At 46.5% G+C, this 19648-nt stretch overlaps 1 protein-coding gene, 1 non-coding gene and 1 pseudogene across 3 annotated transcripts in view; 1 reads left to right on the top strand and 2 right to left on the bottom strand.

The window, feature by feature from the left end:
• The window catches only part of SLF2 (SMC5-SMC6 complex localization factor 2), a 317833-nt gene that overhangs the window by 15939 nt on the left and 282246 nt on the right, over window positions 1-19648 (top strand). The gene's annotated exons all lie outside the window — the stretch shown is intronic.
• LOC134898314 (5S ribosomal RNA) lies at window positions 9486-9604 on the bottom strand (annotated as a pseudogene).
• LOC134884460 (5S ribosomal RNA) lies at window positions 15366-15484 on the bottom strand. Its single transcript, XR_010168607.1, has one exon. It is a non-coding gene; the product is annotated as a 5S ribosomal RNA (ribosomal RNA).

Here is a 19648-nt window from a genome sequence, read left to right as displayed (position 1 = left end):
TGTTTTATGATTGTATTGCTCATATACGATTTAATATTATATTGGGTTAATAATATTGCATTATATCTGTATTTATCATTTATTAGCACTGTTCATCCTTTTATTTTGGTCTCTAATTATATTTTAAGAGTTTTTTTTTTTTGTGTGTCCAGACTGCTGAAAAAAGTGATATGTGCGGTTTATAGTAGCACAGAAACTGCACTTGTGTTAATATTTTTTATGCGAAGTTGAATACCTCCTGCATATCAGTTGTAAGCTATGCAATCATGTCTGAATATATCTAGGAGTAGCATGTACTGTATACAGTAAGTATCATGGGCGGTAATGTATATCAGCAGCGACTCCTTACCTGTCTGGCCGATCTCCGCCTGAGTCCCAGCTCCCTGCCCTCCCTGTGATTGCTGAATGACGTAACCAGGAGGCGGAGCATAAAGGGCCCCATACACTAGGACGATAATGCCCGATTTCGGGCATTCGGCCCGATAGAGCGGATGAAATCGGGCATTTTGGAGGCGTATCCGATCCAATGCGTGTTCCTGTGATCATCAGATCGGATCCTCCAGATTAAATGTGCTGCGCATTCAGTCTGCTCCGACCCCGCAGGCATGGCTGGGATCGCCCAAGATACATCGTATGCCGGGGGTGATCACCTGCGACATGTCAGACGGACATGTCGCGGTAGTGTATGGGGCCCTTAAGTCCAGCTCTGGTAATGAACAGGCTGGCTTCTAGGGACTGCATCGGCTGCCACTCCTAGAAGTCAGACTAGACTGCTGTAATACTAGGGGAGTGGCTCTCTACTATGGCAGGCCCAGGGGGACAAAAAAAAACCTCCCCCTGGAACGACTGCCTGTCTGGCTGTGATTAGCAGGGATTGCTTCCAGTGTGAAGTCACTGATGGGTGGGTGGGTGGGGGCTGCCACTGATTTAAATAATTGTGGTACAATTCAGGAATTGCTCAAAGAAGATCCTTGGCTGCTTCCTCTGAGAGGACCTGTTACTGCAGGGGCCATGCGTGTTCCCGGACTTACAACGGCTACGTTTGACGGCGTGGAGGTTGAACGCGAAATCCTAGCTCGTAAAGGTATTCGTGGGGAAGTCATCCCCACTCTCCTTAAGGCTAGAAAGGAGGTCATGGCAAAACATTATCACCGTTTTTGGAGAAAATATGTGTCGTGGTGTGAAACCAAAACAGCTCCTGCGGAGGAATTTCACTTGGGTCGTTTCCTCCATTTTTTTGCAGGCAGGAGTGGATGCAGGCCTGAAATTGGGTTCCATCAAAGTGCAGATTTTGCCTTTATCTATTTTCTTTCAAAAAGAATTGTCCGCCCTTCCTGAGGTTCAGACTTTCGTGAAGTTAGCTCCTGAGGGATCGAACACAGGAACCTAACCTTGATCGTCCGTTCCCGGAGCCGCGCCGCCGTCCCCCTCGCAGAGCCAGAAGTACAGAAGCATGAAGACATTGAAATCGGCGGCAGAAGACTCCTGTCTTCACTAAAGGTAGCGCACAGCACTGCAGCTGTGCGCCATTGCTCCCACAGCACACCCGCACACTCCGGTCACTGTAGGGTGCAGGGCGCAGGGGGGGGCGCCCTGGGCAGCAATTAAGATACCTGATGGCAAAAGTACACATATATACAGTCAGGCACTGTATATATGTGCGAGCCCCCGCCATTTTTACACATAAGACGCGGGACAGAAGCCCGCCGCTGAGGGGGCGGGGCCTTCTTCCTCAGCACACCAGCGCCATTTTCTCTTCACAGCTCCGCTGGAAGGACGCTCCCCAGGCTCTCCCCTGCAGTATACAGGTGCATTAGAGGGTAAAAAAGAGAGGGGGGGGCACATAAATTTAGGCGCAGATATATATTGTGTCCACACTCACTGCTGCAGTCTACAACATGGGTGGTGCTCCATAAAGGGCTCCAAAGAAGTCCAAAATATATCCAAAGAGAATACAGGCACTCACCACTTTCTTAATTGATGAAAGAATTTATTACCACTCACAGGTATGTCTCACATAGAGACGGTCAACAGCATGTCAGCAGATTATGTCGACGTTTCGGCTCCATCTGAGCCTTTTTCAAGACAGGTAAAATCACAACAGGTACATACCCAGCAGCCCATGACACACACCAAACCCCGGATCACTTATATAGCAGAGGCACACCACAGACCCCGCCCATCAATCATCCAACAGGAAGTGGCTACAATATTCGTGTTGCAGTGTCTAATACTATTGAACAAAAATGCCCATCCACTGTGTCATACCAACAACAAGGTATGATACCAAAAAACGTAAATACAGCAATTATACACTACAAAAGCGGCTAATCGCTGCTAATTGCCGTGATGCCGGAAGTAGCGTGCGTTCCATTGCCAATGGAACGCACACGTGACACCAGGAAGTTGTTCTCAAACCCGGAAGCGGTATGCGTTCCATTATCGTGGAGCGCAACCACTTGACCGGAACTACGATGCTGCATACGACGGCTGCCAGCCGTTGCGAAGCAGCCGGGTGTAAGCACACTGTCACCTGCTATAATAGCACCTATGTGTTAACAAAATAAGAATAGAGGCAGCATTGGGCTCATAAATCGAGGTGTTAGATGCATAGAATATGCATATGTACTACATATTGGTCCTGGGTAGATAATACATTACAATAGTACAAATAGATGTTTATTCAATGCACATAAAAAAACTTAGCATTTATATCATAATATCCAACTATTCATTCAGATAGAATATTACCATAACCATATTCTGTAGTAGATCGTTATGGTCACCTGATGTTATCTGGATGACCCACCCTTGCTCCCTATGAATAGAGATCTATCACAATAGCCAGGAGAAAATGGGATACATGTATGGTAAAGAATATGGCTGTATATCTCCCAGGACATAATGAAGTACATTAAGAGCCCGTGATGTAACCTCTGTCACAACAGCGATCCGGGGTGGTCACCAACATAAAGGATATTTGTAAAAGACAAAAGACACTATTCATAGGGAGCAAGGGTGGGTCATCCAGATAACATCAGGTGACCATAACGATCTACTACAGAATATGGTTATGGTAATATTCTATCTGAATGAATAGTTGGATATTATGATATAAATGCTAAGTTTTTTTATGTGCATTGAATAAACACATCTATTTGTACTATTGTAATGTATTATCTACCCGGGACCAATATGTAGTACATATGCATATTCTATGCATCGAACACCTCGATTTATGAGCCCAATGCTGCCTCTATTCTTATTTTGTTAACACATAGGTGCTATTATAGCAGGTGACAGTGTGCTTACACCCGGCTGCTTAGCAACGGCTGGCAGCCGTCGTATGCAGCATCGTAGTTCCGGTCACGCAGTTGCGCTCCACGATAATGGAACGCATACCGCTTCCGGGTTTGAGAACAACTTCCTGGTGTCACGTGTGCGTTCCATTGGCAATGGAACGCACGCTACTTCCGGCATCACGGCAATTAGCTGCGATTAGCCGCTTTTGTAGTGTATAATTGCTGTATTTACGTTTTTTGGTATCATACCTTGTTGTTGGTATGACACAGTGGATGGGCATTTTTGTTCAATAGTATTAGACACTGCAACACGAATATTGTAGCCACTTCCTGTTGGATGATTGATGGGCGGGGTCTGTGGTGTGCCTCTGCTATATAAGTGATCCGGGGTTTGGTGTGTGTCATGGGCTGCTGGGTATGTACCTGTTGTGATTTTACCTGTCTTGAAAAAGGCTCAGATGGAGCCGAAACGTCGACATAATCTGCTGACATGCTGTTGACCGTCTCTATGTGAGACATACCTGTGAGTGGTAATAAATTCTTTCATCAATTAAGAAAGTGGTGAGTGCCTGTATTCTCTTTGGATAAATATATATATATATATATATATATATATATATATATATATATATATATATATATATATATATATATATATATATATATATATATAGTGTGTGTGTAACAACAGCTACCGGGTAAACACTAAAGTACTGTGTAATTCCTGGGTTATATAGTGCTGGGGTGTGTGCTGGCATACTCTCTCTCTGTCTCCCCAAAAGCCTTTGTGGGGTCCTGTCCTCAGTCAGAGCATTCCCTGTATGTGTGCGGTGTCGGTACGCCTGTGTCGACATGTTTGATGAGGAAGGATACGTGGAGGCAGAACAAGTGCAACCCGATGTGGTGTCGCCCCCGACGGGGCCGACACCGGATTGGATGGATATGTGGAAGGTGTTAAATGATAATGTTAGCTCCTTACATAACAGATTGGATAAAGCTGTAGCCTTGGGACAGTTGGGGTCTCAACCCATGCCTGCTCCCACAGCGCAGAGGCCGTCAGGGTCTCAAAATCGCCCAATATCCCAGTTAGTTGACACAGATGTCGACACGGAATCTGATTCCAGTGTCGACGACGATGATGCAAAGTTGCAGCCTAAAATGACTAAGGCTATCCGCTACATGATTGTGGCAATGAAGGATGTATTACACATTTCTGAGGAAAATCCTGTCCCTGACAAGAGGATTTATATGTATGGGGAGAAAAAGCAAGAAGTGTCTTTTCCCCCGTCACATGAATTGAATGAATTATGTGAAAAAGCATGGGATTCCCCTGATAGGAAGCAAGTGATTTCCAAAAGATTACTGATGGCGTATCCTTTCCCGCCAACGGACAGGTTACGCTGGGAATCCTCACCCAGGGTAGACAAAGCATTGACGCGCTTGTCTAAAAAGGTGGCCCTGCCGTCTCAGGATACGGCCGCCCTAAAGGATCCTGCGGATAGAAAGCAGGAAGCTATCCTGAAGTCTGTTTACACACATTCTGGTACACTGCTGAGGCCAGCAATTGCTTCAGCTTGGATGTGTAGTGCGGTAGCGGCATGGACGGATACTCTGTCTGAGGAGTTAGATACCCTGGACAGGGACTCTGTTCTGATGACCCTGGCACATATCAAGGACGCGGTCCTATATATGCGGGATGCCCAGAGGGACATTTGCCTGCTGGGCTCTAGAGTAAACGCAATGTCCATTTCTGCCAGAAGGGTCTTATGGACTCGGCAATGGACAGGGGATGCCGACTCTAAAAACACATGGAGGTTTTACCTTATAAGGGTGAGGAGTTATTTGGGGACGGTCTCTCCGACCTAGTTTCCACAGCTACGGCTGGGAAGTCAAATTTCTTGCCTTATGTCCCTCCATAGCTTAAGAAAGCACCATATTACCAAATGCAGTCCTTTAGTTCGCAAAAGAGCAAGAAAGTCAGAGGTGCATCTTTTCTTGCCAGAGGCAGGGGTAAAGGAAAAAGGCTGCACCACGCAGATAATTCCTAGGAACAAAAGTCCTCCCCAGCTTCCACTAAATCCACCGCATGATGCTGGGGCTCCACAGGCGGAGCCAGGTGCTGTGGGGGCGCGTCTCCGACATTTCAGCCACCAGTGGGTTCGCTCACAGGTGGATCCTTGGGCTATACAAGTTGTGTCTCAGGGATACAAGCTGGAATTCGAGGTGACGCCCCCTCACCGTTACTTAAAATCGGCCTTGCCAGCTTCTCCCAGGGAAAGGGAGGTGGTGCTGGCAGCAATTCACAAGCTATACCTCCAGCAGGTGGTGGTAAAGGTTCCTCTCCTTCAACAGGGAAGGGGTTACTATTCCACTATGTACTATTCCACTTTGTAGTACCGAAACCGGACGGTTCGGTCAGACCCATCTTGAATTTAAAATCCCTGAACATTTATCTGAGGACATTCAAGTTCAAAATGGAATCGCTCAGAGCGGTCATTGCAAGCCTGGAAGAGGGGGATTTTATGGTGTCTCTGGACATCAAGGATGCTAACGTGCATGTCCCCATTTATCCACCTCATCAGGAGTACCTCAGATTTGTGGTACAGGACTGTCATTACCAATTCCAGACGTTGCCGTTTGGGCTCTCCACGGCACCAAGAATATTTACCAAGGTAGTGGCGGAAATGATGGTGCTCCTGAGAAAGCATGGAGTCACAATTATCCCATACTTGGACGATCTCCTCATAAAGGCGAGGTCCAGGGAGCAGTTGCTGGTCATCGTAGCACACTCTCAGGAAGTGTTGCAACAGCACGGCTGAATTCTGAATATTCCAAAGTCGCAGCTGATTCCTACGACGCGTCTTCCCTTCCTGGGCATGATTCTGGACACAGACCAGAAGAAGGTGTTTCTCCCGGCGGAGAAGGCTCAGGAGCTCGTGACTCTGGTCAGAGACCTCCTAAAACCAAAACAGGTGTCGGTGCATCACTGCACGCGAGTCCTGGGAAAGATGGTGGCCTCATACGAAGCCATTCCCTTCGGCAGGATCTTTCAGTGGGATCTGTTGGACAAGTGGTCCGGATCGCATCTTCAGATGCATCGGCTGATCACCCTGTCCCCGAGGGCCAGGGTGTCTCTTCTGTGGTGGCTGCAGAGTGCTCACCTTCTCGAGGGCCGCAGGTTCGGCATACAGGAATGGGTCCTGGTCACCACGGATGCGAGCCTCCGAGGATGGGGGGCAGTCACTCAGGGAAGAAACTTCCAAGGGTTGTGGTCAAGTCGGGAGGCTTGTCTGCACATAAATATCCTGGAACTAAGGGCCATATACAATGCCCTAAGTCAAGCGGAGCCTCTGCTTCGCAACCAACCGGTGCTGATTCAGTCAGACAACATCACCGCAGTGGCTCATGTAAACCGCCAGGGCGGCACAAGAAGCAGGGTGGCGATGGCGGAAGCCACCAGGATTCTTCGTTGGGCAGAGAATCACGTGCAAGCACTGTCAGCGGTGTTCATTCCGGGAGTGGACAACTGGGAAGCAGACTTCCTCAGCAGACACGATCTCCACCCGGGAGAGTGGGGACTTCATCAAGAGGTCTTCATGCACATTGCACAGCGGTGGGAACTGCCACAGGTGGACATGATGGCGTCCCGCCTCAACAAAAAGCTAAAAAGATATTGCGCCAGGTCAAGGGACCCTCAGGCGATAGCTGTGGACGCGCTGGTAACACCATGGGTGTTCCAGTCGGTCTATGTGTTTCCTCCTCTTCCTCTCATACCCAAGGTGCTGAGAATTGTAAGAAAAAGAAGAGTGAGAACAATATTCATTGCTTCGGATTGGCCAAGAAGGACTTTGTACCCGGAACTGCAAGAAATGCTCACAGAGGACCCGTGGCCTCTGCCTCTCAGACAAGACCTGTTACATCAAGGGCCCTGTCTGTTCCAAGACTTACCGTGGCTGCGTTTGACGGCATGGCGGTTGAACGCCGGATCTTAGCGGAAAAGGGCATTCCGGATGAAGTTATTCCTACGCTGATAAAGGCTAGGAAAGATGTGACAGCAAAACATCACCGTATATGGCGAAAATATGTTGCTTGGTGTGAGGCCAGGAAGGGCCCCTACAGAGGAATTCCAACTGGGTCGATTCATGCACTTCCTACTGTCAGGAGTGACTATGGGCCTAAAATTAGGATCCATAAAGGTCCAGATTTCGGCCCTATCCATTTTCTTTCAAAAGGAACTGGCTTCACTGCCTGAGGTTCAGACGTTTGTTAAGGGAGTGCTGCATATTCAGCCCCCTTTTGTGCCACCAGTGGCACCTTGGGATCTAAACGTGGTGTTGGATTTCCTGAAATCCCACTGGTTTGAGCCACTTAAAACTGTGGACCTAAAGTATCTCACGTGGAAAGTGGTCATGCTGTTGGCTTTAGCTTCGGCTAGGCGTGTATCAGAATTGGCGGCTTTGTCGTGTAAAAGCCCCTATCTGGTTTTCCATATGGACAGGGCAGAATTGCGGACTCGTCCGCAGTTTCTGCCAAAGGTGGTGTCATCTTTTAATTTGAACCAACCTATTGTGGTGCCTGCGGCTACTCGTGACTTGGAGGACTCCAAGTTGCTGGACGTAGTCCGGGCTTTGAAGATTTATGTATCTAGAACAGCTGGAGTCAGGAAAACTGACTCGCTGTTTATCCTGTATGCATCCAACAAGCTGGGTGCTCCTGCTTCAAAGCAGACTATTGCTCGCTGGATCTGTAACACGATTCAGCAGGCTCATTCTGCGGCGGTTCAGCAGGCTCATTCTGCGGCGGGATTGCCGCAGCCGAAATCGGTGAAAGCCCATTCCACAAGGAAAGTGGGCTCTTCTTGGGCGGCTGCCCGAGGGGTCTCGACATTACAGCTTTGCCGATCTGCTACTTGGTCGGGTTCAAACACATTTGCAAAATTCTATAAGTTTGATACCCTGACTGAGGAGGACCTTGTGTTTGCCCATTCGGTGCTGCAGAGTCATCCGCACTCTCCCGCCCGTTTGGGAGCTTTGGTATAATCCCCATGGTCCTTACGGAGTCCCCAGCATCCACTAGAACGTTCGAGAAAATAAGAATTTACTCACCGGTAATTCTATTTCTCGTAGTCCGTAGTGGATGCTGGGCGCCCGTCCCAAGTGCTGACTCTCTGCAATACGTGTATATAGTTATTGCTTAACAAAGGGTTATGTTTATGTGGCATCGGTTGAGGGATGCTCAGTTGTTGTTCATACTGTTAACTGGGTATGTTTATCACAAGTTGTACAGTGTGATTGGTGTGGCTGGTATGAGTCTTACCCTGGATTCCAAAATCCTTTCCTTGTAATGTCAGCTCTTCCGGGCACAGTTTCCTTAACTGAGGTCTGGAGGAGGGGCATAGAGGGAGGAGCCAGTGCACACCAGATAGTACTGAATCTTTCTTTAGAGTGCCCAGTCTCCTGCGGAGCCCGTCTATTCCCCATGGTCCTTACGGAGTCCCCAGCATCCACTACGGACTACGAGAAATAGAATTACCGGTGAGTAAATTCTTATTATTTGAACCTGGTGGTGCACCCAGAGTCAGAGAAAAACTTGAAGGAAAAATTGGTTTGCAGTAGACTCTTGTGTGGGTGCACTCTTGTGTTGATTTGTATTATGAAGATATTAAAACATAACTTTTATTAACTAATTAATTTAAGAAAATATCCACATTTAACCACACTTAATCAGAAAGATATACTGGTATCCATATGTGTACATATGACTCCACCCACCAACATCTCTGAGAAGTGCCACATAATAAATGGTGTGGCTAATCAGAGTAGAAGGACTGGGGTGAGTACTAAAAATAATTGATAGGAAAATTTTGGAAATGTTCTGGTTAGTCTATACTGATAGACTTATCGGGGGATGCAGACACTTGAGCTCTGCACCTTGATCCCATCCAACCAGCACAAGCACAGCTTGTGTTAATGAGACCTGCAACGGTCAATGGACTGAACTATTATAAGGAGTATAGATCCTAATTGATAGTATCAAGACTTATCAATTTTAAAGTCTCAGGGAAAGGAAGACCTTGAGAAAAATATTCAGTATAGACCTATAAAGAGATGATGAGGAAGTTATAAAGAGGAGAAAAGAAAAGAGTGGTGATCCTGCTGTTGGTGTAAAGTCAAGACAGGTCATGAATTACAACACCGGGTATTCTCTGAGGGTCCCCCTCACAGATACTGACCCAGCCCACCACCGTTTTGCTTCCAAGATCGGACGAGATCGGGCTCTGTCGGTGGGGTATGGTAGTAATTTCTTAGGCCCAATCTGGCCAACTCACCAATGAGAGTACACCTTGGGGAGAATTCAGCTCTGAACCAGAGTTTTAGCGGATCTACTGTCTATGTTAGGCACAGGATTGACCCCGTGGATCATAAATGAGAGTCCGCAGATATAATTATGGAAAGCAGAAAGAGAAGGAAAAAGTAGGGGAAGCGAGAGAGAAAAAGAAAGAAGAGAGAGGGACAAAAAGAGGGGAGAAAGACCAGAGTAAGTGAAATAAAGACGTATCAGATGTCAGCACATGATATTATGGCAGCACTGTGCAGAATTGAGGTTGTAATGCACACAGCAGAATGATTAGCAGTGTAAAATATGTTAAGCCGTCACCCTCTTTCAAGCACAACAAAGCAAAGAGGGGGCACACTGGCCCTGATAGGTGCTATTGACCCAATTTCTCACACATAACTACACGTTGCATATCAAAGCAGAATTGTCTGAAAAAGGGTTGTTAGAACCAGGCAAATTCAATATCCATAGACATTGGTGGCTGAAGGAAAGTAAATGGTAAAACAATCTTGAAAATACCAGTCTCTGCCCAGATCACTGGGTCACCCACAATGGAATCAGATGGGTGCAGATATGAAACTGAAAATCCTATTGGACAGCCTCCTGGAGAGAAATACTGATTGAAAGAAATAACTGATTGTGCTAATCGGGTATCTGTCCAGAAAATGTCAAATGCCTGCATGCCTCAATTGAAAATGAGTTTGGGAGTTAATACGAATAGTGGGGAAATCTAATGTCTACATCTGTACCATGGGTATTGCTGCACAAGGTCTGTTATTTGGGTAAAAAATATACCGGTTCCTGCTCAGGTCCCTGGGTCAGTCTGGGATTAACAGGATCTAAAGCTGCTCCTCATGTCCGTGGTCCACGCTGGAAAACGCGTTTCACCCGTCCTGCGGGCTTGTTCACTTCCAATGCTGCTCCCCAAATGTAATGGTTACCAACTGAAGCAATTAATTTGTGTTTGACCCCTACCCCCTTGCCACTGCATGCATGCCCAAACGGAGCAACAATTTAATTGCGCCATTGGACGCCATCTAGTGGCAGCCAGGGAGAAAACAAATTTGCCCATTTTCATAGAAGATGAGATAGTGGCGCAGACACTGCACATCTTGTATAGCAAGAAGTCACCTGAAAATGAATGTGTACTGTTTAAACAGAAAAAAAAAGTTTTTTCTTTTCTTTCTCTAGAATTGGGCATTTTGTTCTGCGAGGCATGGAGTAAACCTGAACTAAAGTTTCAAGTTTATGCAGTTTACAAACTCTTCACTTTACTAATGTATACCAGGGAAAAGGTCACCTGATGTGAACGCTCCTAAAGAACAATTACCAAGGCCCACCACAGTTCAAATTCAAATACTGATAGAAAATTTTACACTATTCTTAAATCTGTTTATGTAACGATTGATGCATCTGTGAGACTTTGGCTTGTCACTAAAGCTTCCAAAGTGCGGGGATTTTTGTTTTGGTTCTGTCATATTCCAGGTTCAGGTGTTAAATAGTCTGTTCACTGCCCCCTCAAGCAGGACATTATAGATGACTGGCTTGCTCAACAAAGAAATAGATGTGTAATCCCTCAGCTAAAGTTTGCACGAAGGGAAATGTGCCCATCAGATTACCCTCTGGTGGGAGCTCGTCTATCACTCTACCGGAAATAGTGGTTCACTTCCACTTCATATTTGTGGGTGAGAAATATTTTTGGATCTGAAATGTTCCATCGATCTCTGAAAACCACCCAGGAGTTTCTTCATTACAGGGTTTTCTTGTGAGCCAGGTAAAGTACCAGGTGCTGAGAATCCATTCACATGTTGGTATTATCATGGGTGTGATCATCCCAGTGGCTGTACAAGGAGAGAGTGGTTTTCTTTTGAAAACATCCTGTCAGTTCTTTTTGAGTATCAACACCTATTTGGGACTATGATCATCCACCAGTGTTTGCCCTAGTTCTCTTGTTTCAAAGTTAAATGTGTATTTTTATTTTCCCTTTTTATTTTTCCCCTGATGGTCGTTTTTTCTCATTCTCCGTTTGTGTCTGATTCTCCTCTGTGTTGCTTGGTTTAAAAAATAACTGCCCTCCATACATGGTTAGTGTTTAGAAAGGGACAATCCTAATATATTGAATATTAAAGTTTGTACCATGAGCCAATGCCCCCCCCCCCCCCCCCCCCCCCTAATTCTCTTGTAGCTTGCAGAAGGATTCTGAATTTCAGGGATTCTGTTTGTCATTTACTTAGAACAGACTGTCAATTGTAAATGTATCTCTCTGATGTTTCATTGAGTCTGGTATATATAAATTAAAGTATTTTTATTCTAAATTAATACATTCAACATAAGTCTTACTAATTGTGAATCCTTTTATTAGGCTTAGAGAAATATTTAAGTATCCTTAAATACAGAAGCTAATAGCGACTGTTCCAATATCTGCAGTAAAGGTTTAATAAAATGTTATTACACAATGACACTGCAACTTTCAGTTAATAGTCCGATATTAATATACAGACATTACAGTACATACCCAGTATGTGTAAGTGGATTTCTGCAGGAGTTTGGGAAATTATTCCCTAAAAGATTCTCAAAGTTAAAGGCATACTTTTCTCCTTGTAATAAATTAGAATCCAAAGTGCTTGGTGTACTGGTGGCTTAAATACGTATAGCCAGAGCAGATGTAGTACATTTCCAGAGGGCTCGGGTGATAAATTCCTGAGTTTCATGAAAGTTGGAGATGTTGTTTCTAATTCATCAGCACTCTCCATTTATATTAATGGTATTATCCAATGTTTTAGACTAAAATAAAATATCTGTGAAAATGCCCTCTCACCAGAACAATCACCCAGAGAAAGACCAAATGGCCCTCATTAGAAGATATCACAATATTTATTCTTGATATAGTGATATATATATTTCTCTGACGTCCTAAGTGGATGCTGGGGACTCCGTCAGGACCATGGGGAATAGCGGCTCCGCAGGAGACAGGGCACAAAAGTAAAAGCTTTAGGATCAGGTGGTGTGCACTGGCTCCTCCCCCTATGACCCTCCTCCAAGCCTCAGTTAGATCTTTGTGCCCGGCCGAGAAGGGTGCAATCTAGGTGGCTCTCCTAAAGAGCTGCTTAGAGTAAAAGTTTTGTTAGGTTTTTTATTTTCAGTGAGTCCTGCTGGCAACAGGCTCACTGCATCGAGGGACTTAGGGGAGAAGGAGTGAACTCACCTGCGTGCAGGATGGATTGGCTTCTTAGGCTACTGGACACTAGCTCCAGAGGGACGATCACAGGTACAGCCTGGATGGGTCACCGGAGCCGCGCCGCCGACCCCCTTGCAGATGCTGAAGAGAGAAGAGGTCCAGAAATCGGCGGCTGAAGACTTCCCAGTCTTCTTAAGGTAGCGCACAGCACTGCAGCTGTGCGCCATTGCTCTCCGCACACTTCACACCAACGGTCACTGAGGGTGCAGGGCGCTTGGGGGGGCGCCCTGGGCAGCAATGAAAGTACCTATGCTGGCTAAAAATACAACACATATAGCCCCTGGGGCTATATGGATGTATTTAACCCCTGCCAGGTTGTCAGAAAAGGGGGCGGGGCCTATTCTCCTCGGCACACAGCGCCATTTTCCCTCACAGAACTGCTGGTGGGAAGGCTCCCAGGCTCTCCCCTGCACTGCACTACAGAAACAGGGTTAAAACAGAGAGGGGGGGCATTTTTGTGGCGATATTATTACATATTAAGATGCTATAAGGGAAAACACTTATATAAGGTTGTCCCTGTAAAATTATAGCGTTTTGGTGTGTGCTGGCAAACTCTCCCTCTGTCTCCCCAAAGGGCTAGTGGGGTCCTGTCCTCTATCAGAGCATTCCCTGTGTGTGTGCTGTGTGTCGGTACGTGTGTGTCGACATGTATGAGGACGATGTTGGTGAGGAGACGGAGCAATTGCCTGTAATGGTGATGTCACTCTCTAGGGAGTCGACACCGGGATGGATGGCTTATTTAGGGAATTACGTGATAATGTCAACAAGCTGCAAGGTCGGTTGACGACATGAGACGGCCGGCAAACCAATTAGTACCTGTCCAGGCGTCTCAAACACCGTCAGGGGCTTTAAAACGCCCATTACCTCAGTCGGTCGACACAGACACGGACACTGACTCCAGTGTCGACGGTGAAGAAGCAAACGTATTTTCCATTAGGGCCACACGTTACATGTTAAGGGCAATGAAGGAGGTGTTACATATTTCTCTATCGTCCTAGTGGATGCTGGGGTTCCTGAAAGGACCATGGGGAATAGCGGCTCCGCAGGAGACAGGGCACAAAAGTAAAGCTTTCCGATCAGGTGGTGTGCACTGGCTCCTCCCCCTATGACCCTCCTCCAAGCCAGTTAGATTTTTGTGCCCGGCCGAGAAGGGTGCAATCTAGGTGGCTCTCCTAAAGAGCTGCTTAGAAAAGTTTAGCTTAGGTTTTTTATTTTACAGTGAGTCCTGCTGGCAACAGGATCACTGCAACGAGGGACTTAGGGGAGAAGAAGTGAACTCACCTGCGTGCAGGATGGATTGGCTTCTTGGCTACTGGACATTAGCTCCAGAGGGACGATCACAGGTACAGCCTGGATGGTCACCGGAGCCTCGCCGCCGGCCCCCTTGCAGATGCTGAAACGAGAAGAGGTCCAGAATCGGCGGCAGAAGACTCCTCAGTCTTCTAAAGGTAGCGCACAGCACTGCAGCTGTGCGCCATTTTCCTCTCCGCACACTTCACACGGCAGTCACTGAGGGTGCAGGGCGCTGGGAGGGGGGCGCCCTGGGAGGCAAATGAATACCTATTTTGGCTAAAAATACCTCACATATAGCCTCCGGAGGCTATATGGAGATATTTAACCCCTGCCAGAATCCGTTAAGAGCGGGAGACGAGGCCGCCGAAAAAGGGGCGGGGCCTATCTCCTCAGCACACAGCGCCATTTTCCCTCACAGAAAGGCTGGAGGGAAGGCTCCCAGGCTCTCCCCTGCACTGCACTACAGAAACAGGGTTAAAACAGAGAGGGGGGGCACTAATTTGGCGTTAGAAATATATAAAAAAGATGCTATAAGGGAAAACACTTATATAAGGTTGTCCCTATATAATTATAGCGTTTTTGGTGTGTGCTGGTAAACTCTCCCTCTGTCTCTCCAAAGGGCTAGTGGGTCCTGTCCTCTAATACAATGGGGAGAGAAAAGAAGGCTCTTGTGTGGGCGCACTCTTGTAGAAAAAAATAAATTTGATGAAATAATTAAGATGAAATATTTAAAACATAACTTTTATTGGCTTTTATTACAAAAAAGGTTGTTACCGGAGATCTATCCTTCAAAATGCAACATAGAAAGCATCTTGGTAAAATAAAATGTTCTGGTCTCTTATTGGTAAAGAGTGTGTGAAAGGGTGGTAGACATTAGTTGGTCATACCCCCATTCCCCTTGACCAGTACAGGCTTGCTGTATTGATGGAACCACAGGGTGGTCGAGACACAAAATTAATAGCTATGCTCTTATGGCTTATAGAAAATTAGAGAAATGATCAGAAGTCACTCCTCTGGGTATAGTACAGGAAAAAAGACGACATGCACCTATCTGAATTCAAGACAATGATAACGGTGGAGGCAGGTATGGCACCTCAAGTAGATGGTGCCGTGACCGATAGGTCTGGAGGTTATTGGATAGAAAAAAGTGGTGATACTGCTGTTGGTGTTACTGCCACATAAGTGAGGAAAATCCTACTCTACAACACCAGGTATTCACAGGTGGTCTCCCTTCCTGGTACTGACCTGGCCCAACGCTGTTTAGCTTCCAAGATCAGACGAGATCGGGCGCTGGCAGCGTGGTATGGTAGTAGAGAATTTTGTGTGAACACCAATGAGAGTGCACCTATGTATGAATAATGAAAATTAGGACTGACAGAGAAGAAATAGATAGAAGATCGTGTAAATAGGTGGATCTGCTTTTCACGTTAGACCCGATCCGAAATTCCCACTCACGTGGTGCAGTGTACCGGGAATCGTGAATGAGAGTCCACGAAAAAGTGGTGATCTATCGAAGATTGGACTTGTGAGAATTGATACTAGAATTCTCAGACAGAGAAATCCCTGACTGCTGGTATATTATGATTGTCCAAACAGATAGTATATAAGAAGAAATGCTGGTGAAACCAGGTGAATATGTGGTCACTCAGGTAACTCAGGTAATGTGTTACTGCCACATAAGTGAGGTGTCAAATTCACCAAAACTGCACAAACATATATCTGTTGACCAAATGTATCATAGGATATTTGCCTTGCAACCCCAGATAGGATATAGAATGCTATAATAGGTATATGTTAATTCTATGCATGCATCAATTGCTGTGAGGAGGCAGGAATAGAAATAGATGGAAACCAACACATTCATAAATATAACAGATATATTCGTCATATGTGTGAACTGGTAACGCTTTAAAATATAAGCTGATTTCCAATAGTATGCTAGATGCTAGATAAATGCTAATGCAGACCTCTGATCAATCACCCCTATGCTGTACACTCAATGCAAGATAATTAAGACAGTGCTGCTGAGAATTGCAATAGGAGTTGCTATCCGTGGCATGCAGCCACTGGATAGTGGGGCTTACGGTTTCACCAGAGATATGAGGAAGCCAAGAGAGCAAGGAAGGTAAATATGGCTAAATGCCAAGATGCGGTAGTGTCGACGAGACCCCTGTGCCTGGATGCGGAAGACGCGTTTCGCCCTGGGGCTTGTTCACTTCCGGGTTTTATTGTCCAAATTTGGTTTTCTCTTCTCTAATGCTAGCATTTTTCCTGATTAGTCCATCCGGTGCCGGATCGCCCTAGGTTTCTGTATAGGGTCCTGTCCTCTATCAGAGCATTCCCTGTGTGTGTGCTGTGTGTCGGTACGTGTGTGTCGACATGTATGAGGACGATGTTGGTGAGGAGGCGGAGCAATTGCCTGTAATGGTGATGTCACTCTCTAGGGAGTCGACACCGGAATGGATGGCTTATTTAGGGAATTACGTGATAATGTCAACACGCTGCAAGGTCGGTTGACGACATGAGACGGCCGACAAACAATTAGTACCGTTCCAGACGTCTCAAAAACACCGTCAGGGGTTTTTAAAACGCCTGTTTACTTTAGTCGGTCGACACAGACACAGACAGGGACACTGAATCCAGTGTCGACGGTGAATAAACAAACGTATTCCTTATTAGGGCCACACGTTAAAGGCAATGAAGGAGGTGTTACATATTTCTGATACTACAAGTACCACAAAAGAGGGTATTATGTGGGATGTGAAAAAACTACCGTAGTTTTTCCTGAATCAGATAAATTAAATAAAGTGTGTGATGATGCGTGGGTTCCCCCCGATAGAAAATTATGGGCGGTATACCCTTTCCCGCCAGAAGTTAGGGCGCGTTGGGAAACACCCCTTAGGGTGGATAAGGCGCTCACACGCTTATCAAAACAAGTGGCGGTACCGTCTATAGATAGGGCCGTCCTCAAGGACCAGCTGACAGGAGGCTGGAAAATATCATAAAAAGTATATACACACATACTGGTGTTATACTGCGACCAGCGATCGCCTCAGCCTGGATGTGCAGAGCTGGGGTGGCTTGGTCGGATTCCCTGACTAAAAATATTGATACCCTTGACAGGGACAGTATTTTATTGACTATAGAGCATTTAAAGGATGCATTTCTATATATGCGAGATGCACAGAGGGATATTTGCACTCTGGCATCAAGAGTAAATGCGATGTCCATATCTGCCAGAAGATGTTATGGACACGACAGTGGTCAGGTGATGCAGATTCCAAACGGCACAAAGGTGTATTGCCGTATAAAGGAAGAGGAGTTATTTGGGGTCGGTCCATCGGACCTGGTGGCCACGGCAACTGCTGGAAAATCCGCCGTTTTTACCCTAAGTCACATCTCTGCAGAAAAAGACACCGTCTTTTCAGCCTCAGTCCTTTCGTCCCTATAAGATCATATCTGCCCAGGGATAGAGGAAAGGGAAGAAGACTGCAGCAGGCAGCCCATTCCCAGGAACAGAAGCGTTCCACCGCTTCTGACAAGTTCTCAGCATGGCGCTGAGACCGTACAGGACCCCTGGATCCTACAAGTAGTATCCCAGGGGTACAGATTGGAATGTCGAGACGTTTCCCCTTCGCAGGCTCCTGAAGTCTGCTTTACCAAGGTCTCCCTCCGACAAGGAGGCAGTATGGGAAAAAATTCACAAGCTGTATTCCCAGCAGGTGATAATTAAATTACCCCTCCTACTACAAGAAAAGGGGTATTATTCCACACTATATTGTGGTACTGAAGCCAGAAGGCTAGGTGAGACTTATTCTAAAAAATTTTTTGAACACTTACAAAGGTTCAAATCAAGATGGAGTCACTCAGAGCAGTGATAACGAACCAGGAAGAAGGGGACTATATAGTGTCCCGGGACATCAAGGATGCTTACCTCTATGTCCCAAATTTGCCCTTCTCACTAAGGGTACCTCAGGTTCGTGGTGCAGAACTGTCACTATCAGTTTCAGACGCTGCCGTTTGGATTGTCCACGGCACCCCGGGTCTTTACCAAGGTAATGGCCGAAATGATGATTCTTCTTCGAAGAAAAGGCGTCTTAATTATCCCTTACTTGGACGATCTCCTGATAAGGGCATAGTCCAGGGAACAGTTGGAGGTCGGAGTAGCACTATCTCGGATACTGCTACAACAGCACGGGTGGATTCTAAATATTCCAAAATCGCAGCTGATCCCGACGACACGTCTGCTGTGCCTAGGGATGATTCTGGACACAGTCCAGAAAAAGGTGTTTCTCCCGGAAGAGAAAGCCAGGGAGTTAACCGAGCTAGTCAGGAACCTCCTAAAAACAGTGCATCATTGCACAAGGGTCCTGGTAAAAATGGTGGCTTCCTACGAAGCAATTCCATTCGGCAGATTTCACGCAAGAACTTTTCAGTGGGATCTGCTGGACAAATGGTCCGGATCGCATCTTCAGATGCATCAGCGGATAACCCTATATCCAAGGACAAGGGTGTCTCTCCTGTGGTGGTTATAGAGTGCTCATCTTCTAGAGGGCCGCAGATTCGGCATTCAGGATTGGATGCTGGTGACCACGGAGCCCAGCCCGTGAGGCTGGGGAGCAGTCACACAAGGAAAAAATTTCCAGGGAGTGTGATCAAGTCTGGAGACTTTTCTCCACATAAATATACTGGAGCTAAGGGTAAATTTATAATGCTCTAAGCTTAGCAAGACCTCTGCTTCAAGGTCAGCCGGTATTGATCCAGTGGGAAAAACATCACGGCAGTCGCCCACGTAAACAGACAGGGCGACACAAGAAGCAGGAGGGCAATGGCAAAAACTGCAAGGACTTTTCGCTGGGCGGAAAATCATGTGATAGCACTGTCAGCAGTGTTTCATCCCGGGAATGGAAACTGGGAAGCAGACTTCCTCAGCAGGCACGACCTCCACCCGGGAGAGTGGAAACTTCATCGGGAAGTTTTTTCCACATGATTGTAAACCGTTGGGAAATACCAAAGGTGGACATGATGGCGTCCCGTCTGAACAAAAAAACGGGACAGGTATTGCGCCAGGTCAAGAGACCCTCAGGCAATAGCTGTGGACGTTCTGGTAACACCGTGGGTGTACCAGTCGGTGTATGTGTTCCCTCCTCTGCTTCTCATACCTAAGGTGCTGAGAATTATAAGACGTAGAGGAGTAAGAACTATACTCATGGCTCCGGATTGGCCAAGAAGGACTTGGTACCCGGAACTTCAAGAGATGCTTACAGAGGTCTTATGGCCTCTGCCGCTAAGAAGGGACTTGCTTCAGCAAGTACCATGTCTGTTCCAAGACTTACCGCAGCTGCGTTTGTCGGCATGGCGGTGGAAAGCCGGATACTAAGGGAAAAAGGCATTCCAGAAGAGGTCATTCCTACCCTGGTCAAAGCCAGAAAGGAGGTGACCGCACAACATTATCACCACATGTGGCGAAAATATGTTG

Source organism: Pseudophryne corroboree, chromosome 3 (genome assembly GCF_028390025.1).
Source record: "Pseudophryne corroboree isolate aPseCor3 chromosome 3, aPseCor3.hap2, whole genome shotgun sequence".
In the NCBI taxonomy this organism is placed as follows: domain Eukaryota; kingdom Metazoa; phylum Chordata; class Amphibia; order Anura; family Myobatrachidae; genus Pseudophryne; species Pseudophryne corroboree.
The sequence above is the reverse complement of the archived record's forward strand: the minus strand, read 5'-3'. Positions and strand labels throughout refer to the sequence as shown.